Here is a 7,700-nt window from a genome sequence, read left to right as displayed (position 1 = left end):
AATAGTGTATTTTATCATAATCTAGTAGTTACATTTGGAAATTTAGTTCTAGGACATTTGGTTTGAGCGCAATCTTCAAACTTAATTAAAAAAAGTCATTTAAGCCTTTTCACAGTGAGATCTATGCGATATGGCCGAGAAATGTAATTTTGATGTTAACTCTCAAACCGCTGCGCAGAAGTCAACCAAACTTCACCCAATAGTGTATTTTATCACAATCTAGTAGTTACATTTGGAAATTTAGTTTTAGGACATTTGGTTTGAGCGCAATCTTCAAACTTAATTAAAAAAAGTCATTTAAGCCTTTTCACAGTGAGATCTATGCGATATGGCCGAGAAATGTAATTTTGATGTTAACTCCCAAACCGCTGCGCAGAAGTCAACCAAACTTCACCCAATAGTGTATTGTATCACAATCTAGTAGTTACATGTGGAAATTTGGTTCTAGGACATTTGATTTGAGCGCAATTCTCAAACTTAGGTCAAAAAAGCCATTTAAGCCTTTTCACAGTGAGATCTATGCGATATGGCCGAGAAATGTAATTTTGATGTTAACTCCCAAACCGCTGCGCAGAAGTAAACCAAACTTCACCCAATAGTGTATTTTATCATAATCTAGTAGTTACATTTGGAAATTTAGTTCTAGGACATTTGGTTTGAGCGCAATCTTCAAACTTAATTAAAAAAAGTCATTTAAGCCTTTTCACAGTGAGATCTATGCGATATGGCCGAGAAATGTAATTTTGATGTTAACTCCCAAACCGCTGCGCAGAAGTCAACCAAACTTCACCCAATAGTATATTTTATCACAATCTAGTAGTTACATTTGGAAATTTAGTTCAAGGACATTTGATTTGAGCGCAATCCTCAAACTTAGGTCAAAAAAGCCATTTAAGCCTTTTCACAGTGAGATCTATGCGATATGGCCGAGAAATGTAATTTTGATGTTAACTCCCAAACCGCTGCGCAGAAGTCAACCAAACTTCACCCAATAGTGTATTTTATCACAATCTAGTAGTTACATTTGGAAATTTAGTTCTAGGACATTTGATTTGAGCGCAATCTTCAAACTTAATTTAAAAAAGTCATTTAAGCCTTTTCACAGTGAGATCTATGCGATATGGCCGAGAAATGTAATTTTGATGTTCACTCCCAAACCGCTGCGCAGAAGTCAACCAAACTTCACCCAATAGTGTATTGTATCACAATCTAGTAGTTACATTTGAAAATTTTGTTCTAGGACATTTTGTTTGAACGCAATCATCAAACTTAATTAAAAAAGTCATTTAAGCCTTTTCACAGTGAGATCTATGCGATATGGCCGAGAAATGTAATTTTGATGTTAACTCCCAAACCGCTGCGCAGAAGTCAACCAAACTTCACCTATTAGTGTATTGTATCACAATCTAGTAGTTACATGTGGAAATTTGGTTCTAGGACATTTGATTTGAGCGCAATCCTCAAACTTAGGTCAAAAAAGCCATTTAAGCCTTTTCACAGTGAGATCTATGCGATATGGCCGAGAAATGTAATTTTGATGTTAACTCCCAAACCGCTGCGCAGAAGTCAACCAAACTTCACCTATTAGTGTATTGTATCACAATCTAGTAGTTACATGTGGAAATTTGGTTCTAGGACATTTGATTTGAGCGCAATCCTAGAACTTAGGTCAAAAAAGCCATTTAAGCCTTTTCACAGTGAGATCTATGCGATATGGCCGAGAAATGTAATTTTGATGTTAACTCCCAAACCGCTGCGCAGAAGTCAACCAAACTTCACCCAATAGTGTATTGTATCACATTCTAGTAGTTACATTTGAAAATTTCGTTCTAGGACATTTGGTTTGAGCGCAATCATTAAACTTAGGTCAAAAAAGCCATTTAAGCCTTTTCACAGTGAGATCTATGCGATATGGCCGAGAAATGTAATTTTGATGTTAACTCCCAAACCGCTGCGCAGAAGTCAACCAAACTTCACCCAATAGTGTATTGAATCACAATCTAGTAGTTACATTTGAAAATTTTGTTCTAGGAAATTTTGTTTGAGCGCAATCATCAAACTTAATTTAAAAAGTCATTTAAGCCTTTTCACAGTGAGATCTATGCGATATGGCCGAGAAATGTAATTTTGATGTTAACTCCCAAACCGCTGCGCAGAAGTCAACCAAACTTCACCCATTAGTGTATTGTATCACAATCTAGTAGTTACATGTGAAAATTTGGTTCTAAGACATTTGATTTGAGCGCAATCCTCAAACTTAGGTCAAAAAAGCCATTTAAGCCTTTTCACAGTGAGATCTATGCGATATGGCCGAGAAATGTAATTTTGATGTTAACTCCCAAACCGCTGCGCAGAAGTCAACCAAACTTCACCCAATAGTATATTGTATCACATTCTAGTAGTTACATTTGAAAATTTCGTTCTAGGACATTTGGTTTGAGCGCAATTATTAAACTTAGGTCAAAAAAGCCATTTAAGCCTTTTCACAGTGAGATCTATGCGATATGGCCGAGAAATGTAATTTTGATGTTAACTCCCAAACCGCTGCGCAGAAGTCAACTAAACTTCACCCAATAGTGTATTGTATCACATTCTAGTAGTTACATTTGAAAATTTCGTTCTAGGACATTTGGTTTGAGCGCAATCATTAAACTTAATTAAAAAAGTCATTTAAGCCTTTTCACAGTGAGATCTATGCGATATGGCCGAGAAATGTAATTTTGATGTTAACTCCCAAACCGCTGCGCAGAAGTCAACCAAACTTCACCCAATAGTGTATTGTATCACAATCTAGTAGTTACATTTGAAAATTTTGTTCTAGGACATTTTGTTTGAACGCAATCATCAAACTTAATTAAAAAAGTCATTTAAGCCTTTTCACAGTGAGATCTATGCGATATGGCCGAGAAATGTAATTTTGATGTTAACTCCCAAACCGCTGCGCAGAAGTCAACCAAACTTCACCCAATAGTGTATTGTATCACAATCTAGTAGTTACATTTGAAAATTTTGTTCTAGGAAATTTTGTTTGAGCGCAATCATCAAACTTAATTAAAAAAAGTCATTTAAGCCTTTTCACAGTGAGATCTATGCGATATGGCCGAGAAATGTAATTTTGATGTTCACTCCCAAACCGCTGCGCAGAAGTCAACCAAACTTCAACCATTAGTGTATTGTATCACAATCTAGTAGTTACATTTGAAAATTTTGTTCTAGGACATTTTGTTTGAGCGCAATCATTAAACTTAATTAAAAAAGTCATTTAAGCCTTTTCACAGTGAGATCTATGCGATATGGCCGAGAAATGTAATTTTGATGTTAACTCCCAAACCGCTGCGCAGAAGTCAACCAAACTTCACCCAATAGTGTATTGTATCACAATCTAGTAGTTACATTTGAAAATTTTGTTCTAGGACATTTTGTTTGAACGCAATCATCAAACTTAATTAAAAAAGTCATTTAAGCCTTTTCACAGTGAGATCTATGCGATATGGCCGAGAAATGTAATTTTGATGTTAACTCCCAAACCGCTGCGCAGAAGTCAACCAAACTTCACCCATTAGTGTATTGTATCACAATCTAGTAGTTACATGTGGAAATTTGGTTATTGGACATTTGATTTGAGCGCAATCCTCAAACTTAGGTCAAAAAAGCCATTTAAGCCTTTTCACAGTGAGATCTATGCGATATGGCCGAGAAATGTAATTTTGATGTTAACTCCCAAACCGCTGCGCAGAAGTCAACCAAACTTCACCTATTAGTGTATTGTATCACAATCTAGTAGTTACATGTGGAAATTTGGTTCTAGGACATTTGATTTGAGCGCAATCCTCAAACTTAGGTCAAAAAAGCCATTTAAGCCTTTTCACAGTGAGATCTATGCGATATGGCCGAGAAATGTAATTTTGATGTTAACTCCCAAACCGCTGCGCAGAAGTCAACCAAACTTCACCCAATAGTGTATTGTATCACATTCTAGTAGTTACATTTGAAAATTTCGTTCTAGGACATTTGGTTTGAGCGCAATTATTAAACTTAATTAAAAAAGTCATTTAAGCCTTTTCACAGTGAGATCTATGCGATATGGCCGAGAAATGTAATTTTGATGTTAACTCCCAAACCGCTGCGCAGAAGTCAACCAAACTTCACCCATTAGTGTATTGTATCATAATCTAGTAATTACATGTGGAAATTAGGTTCTAGGACATTTGATTTGAGCGCAATCCTCAAACTTAGGTCAAAAAAGCCATTTAAGCCTTTTCACAGTGAGATCTATGCGATATGGCCGAGAAATGTAATTTTGATGTTAACTCCCAAACCGCTGCGCAGAAGTCAACCAAACTTCACCCAATAGTGTATTGTATCACAATCTAGTAGTTACATTTGAAAATTTTGTTCTAGGACATTTTGTTTGAACGCAATCATCAAACTTAATTAAAAAAGTCATTTAAGCCTTTTCACAGTGAGATCTATGCGATATGGCCGAGAAATGTAATTTTGATGTTAACTCCCAAACCGCTGCGCAGAAGTCAACCAAACTTCACCCATTAGTGTATTGTATCACAATCTAGTAGTTACATGTGGAAATTTGGTTATTGGACATTTGATTTGAGCGCAATCCTCAAACTTAGGTCAAAAAAGCCATTTAAGCCTTTTCACAGTGAGATCTATGCGATATGGCCGAGAAATGTAATTTTGATGTTAACTCCCAAACCGCTGCGCAGAAGTCAACCAAACTTCACCTATTAGTGTATTGTATCACAATCTAGTAGTTACATGTGGAAATTTGGTTCTAGGACATTTGATTTGAGCGCAATCCTCAAACTTAGGTCAAAAAAGCCATTTAAGCCTTTTCACAGTGAGATCTATGCGATATGGCCGAGAAATGTAATTTTGATGTTAACTCCCAAACCAGAAGTCAACCAAACTTCACCTATTAGTGTATTGTATCACAATCTAGTAGTTACATGTGGAAATTTGGTTCTAGGACATTTTGTTTGAGCGCAATCATTAACCCCTTAATGCCTGAATTTTTTTCCAATAATAAAAAAAATAATTGGGGTGTGTTTTTACTTTCAAATAGATGCTAAATTAAATTGAAAGTGTTAATTTGAATAAAGCCCATAAAATAGTCATACATTTAGGTATGATGCCGATTAGCGACAACAGGCAATAAAGGAAAACAAATGGCAAAAAAGGCACATACCCATCTCAGGTCTGAACACACTTTTATCGCAACATCTTTTTTCACTGCTTGTGAAATTCTGAAAAACAATTATTGTTTTTGTTTAAACACAGATGTACATCACATTTTTAATCAGACTAGAAGACATATGATGTAGATAAATAAATAAAAGATGATTTTTATCATAACAGACAGGGCACTGGCAAATGTGCTGGCAACAATCACCCCTCTATTGTCAAACCATTTGACTGCTCTTATGCAGACATTGTCCACAAGAGCCTCTTGCTCTTCAAATGTCCCTCTTCGCTTCTTCTTCATCTATGAGTCTGCACTGAAACAGCACCCACGCAGGCGATTGTGCTGCACGGTCCCAAGTGCAGGTATGCCCTTTTTTGCAAGAGCAACAAACAGATCTACAGATGAGAACCAGTTATCAAAGAACAGCAGGATGAATGACTTGTGCAAGCTTGAGCACAATGTTACCACTGGCTCCTATGTCTGGTTGGCCTGGTACCGGATCTATTTTCCCTGTGAATATGTCAAATGAGTGCACCAGACCTCTTATGTCGCACAGTACAAAAATCTTGTATCCCAATTTGTATGGCTTTTTTTTTTATATATTGCTTTAGGCTCGATCTGCCCTTGATGTAGCTCTTGAAGGTCTTGCAGGTGCAGCACTGGTGGTTGGAGGTGGATGAGGCGGATCATCATCATCTTCCTCACTGCTGCTAATGTCCACTGTAGAGTCATTGCTGCTGCTTTCATCACCTGGTGCAGAAAATAATAAATCACTTTAGGAAACACCAAACATTTTTATCTTTTCAGTGTGTTCACGTAGTTACATCCATAGATGTCAAACAAGCTCAAACTTGACACAAAATCACCTTCACTTGCTTTATTAGGATTGTACTCCTCATCGCTGCCCTCACTCTCACTGAGAGCACTCTCAACAGGAGGTGGTTTGGCCCGGTGTGCTAGCTTTGCGTAAAAAGCTGCTGCATTCATTTGTATTTCTGCAGAAAAATAAGGTAAAGAAATTACTGTTATAATTTCAAAACAAAATGTGTTGAAAACCATCAACATACATACATTTGCTTCTGTTTGGTAGTTATCAGCTCATGCTGTGTTCATTTTTCATTATATAGAAATAAGAAAAATAAATCAATAGCAATGACATTGTTTATGCAACACGTTATGTTTATTATGTCTACAGATGACAACAAGTGTGGCAATGTCTGAATAAAACGTGTCTAAAAGTGGAACGACATGGAGGCACCCGTGTGCACCATTGCATATAAAGGATGCGTTCATTTATTTGTTCTACAGAAAAATAGTAACCACAAATGCCCTTTTTTATGCAACACATTACTTTTGTAATGTTTACAGATGATAACGAGAGTGATAGTTTATAGATAAAACGCGTGCGAGTGTTGCAAACCTTCGACAAACAACGCATTTACGTTTGCGGGGTGGCGGGGGAGGGGGGAGGTGCTTTTCCGATGATGCCGGCTGTAGCGATAGCGCTACAAACCAAAATCGTCATAGAGCTTCAAAAATACTCATCATAGAAACTCTATCTCATCGTGTTAGCAACACAAGTACACAATAAGACGGTACATATTTTTTTATTTTAGCTGACTTACCTTGAATTGAATGAATTAGTCAAGTTGGTGCGCAGGACTTCGACGTGGCTTTCATCTTGAATATCACGGTCCGGAAAAGGAAGCGGTGTTGTCTCTGGTCGGACACGACTGAAACTAATGCTTGAAAAAGGTTCCTAGGCATGTGTTTGACATTAATGTACCGGCAGTGAACAAAGGCAGACGATATTTTGGCCGCTTTCAAAGCGGGAACGGTATGATGCCGAATCGCGACATTCGGCGTTAAGGGGTTAAACTTAATTAAAAAAGTCATTTAAGCCTTTTCACAGTGAGATCTATGCGATATGGCCGAGAAATGTAATTTTGATGTTAACTCCCAAACCGCTGCGCAGAAGTCAACCAAACTTCACCCAATAGTGTATTGTATCACATTCTTGTAGTTACATTTGAAAATTTCGTTCTAGGACATTTGGTTTGAGCGCAATCATTAAACTTAGGTCAAAAAAGCCATTTAAGCCTTTTCACAGTGAGATCTATGCGATATGGCCGAGAAATGTAATTTTGATGTTAACTCCCAAACCGCTGCGCAGAAGTAAACCAAACTTCACCCATTAGTGTATTGTATCACAATCTAGTAGTTACATGTGGAAATTAGGTTCTAGGACATTTGATTTGAGCGCAATCCTCAAACTTAGGTCAAAAAAGCCATTTAAGCCTTTTCACAGTGAGATCTATGCGATATGGCCGAGAAATGTAATTTTGATGTTAACTCCCAAACCGCTGCGCAGAAGTCAACCAAACTTCACCCAATAGTGTATTGTATCACAATCTAGTAGTTACATTTGAAAATTTTGTTCTAGGACATTTTGTTTGAGCGCAATCATTAAACTTAATTAAAAAAGTCATTTAAGCCT

General features: G+C 37.0%; 1 long non-coding RNA gene across 1 annotated transcript; it reads right to left on the bottom strand.

Annotated features, from left to right (window-relative positions):
* Nucleotides 1–5,211: 5,211 nt before the first annotated feature.
* LOC130927175 (uncharacterized) lies at nt 5,212–7,073 on the bottom strand. The gene is made up of 3 exons (XR_009066366.1): nt 6,829–7,073; nt 6,070–6,198; nt 5,212–5,953 (listed from the first exon to the last, which is right to left on the bottom strand). It is a non-coding gene; the product is annotated as an uncharacterized LOC130927175 (long non-coding RNA).
* Between the last annotated feature and the right edge of the window lie 627 nt (nt 7,074–7,700).

The sequence above is a fragment of the Corythoichthys intestinalis genome, chromosome 12 (genome assembly GCF_030265065.1).
Source record: "Corythoichthys intestinalis isolate RoL2023-P3 chromosome 12, ASM3026506v1, whole genome shotgun sequence".
Lineage (NCBI taxonomy): Eukaryota > Metazoa > Chordata > Actinopteri > Syngnathiformes > Syngnathidae > Corythoichthys > Corythoichthys intestinalis.
Note: the sequence above shows the minus strand (reverse complement) of the source record. Positions and strands in the feature narration are given on the sequence as shown.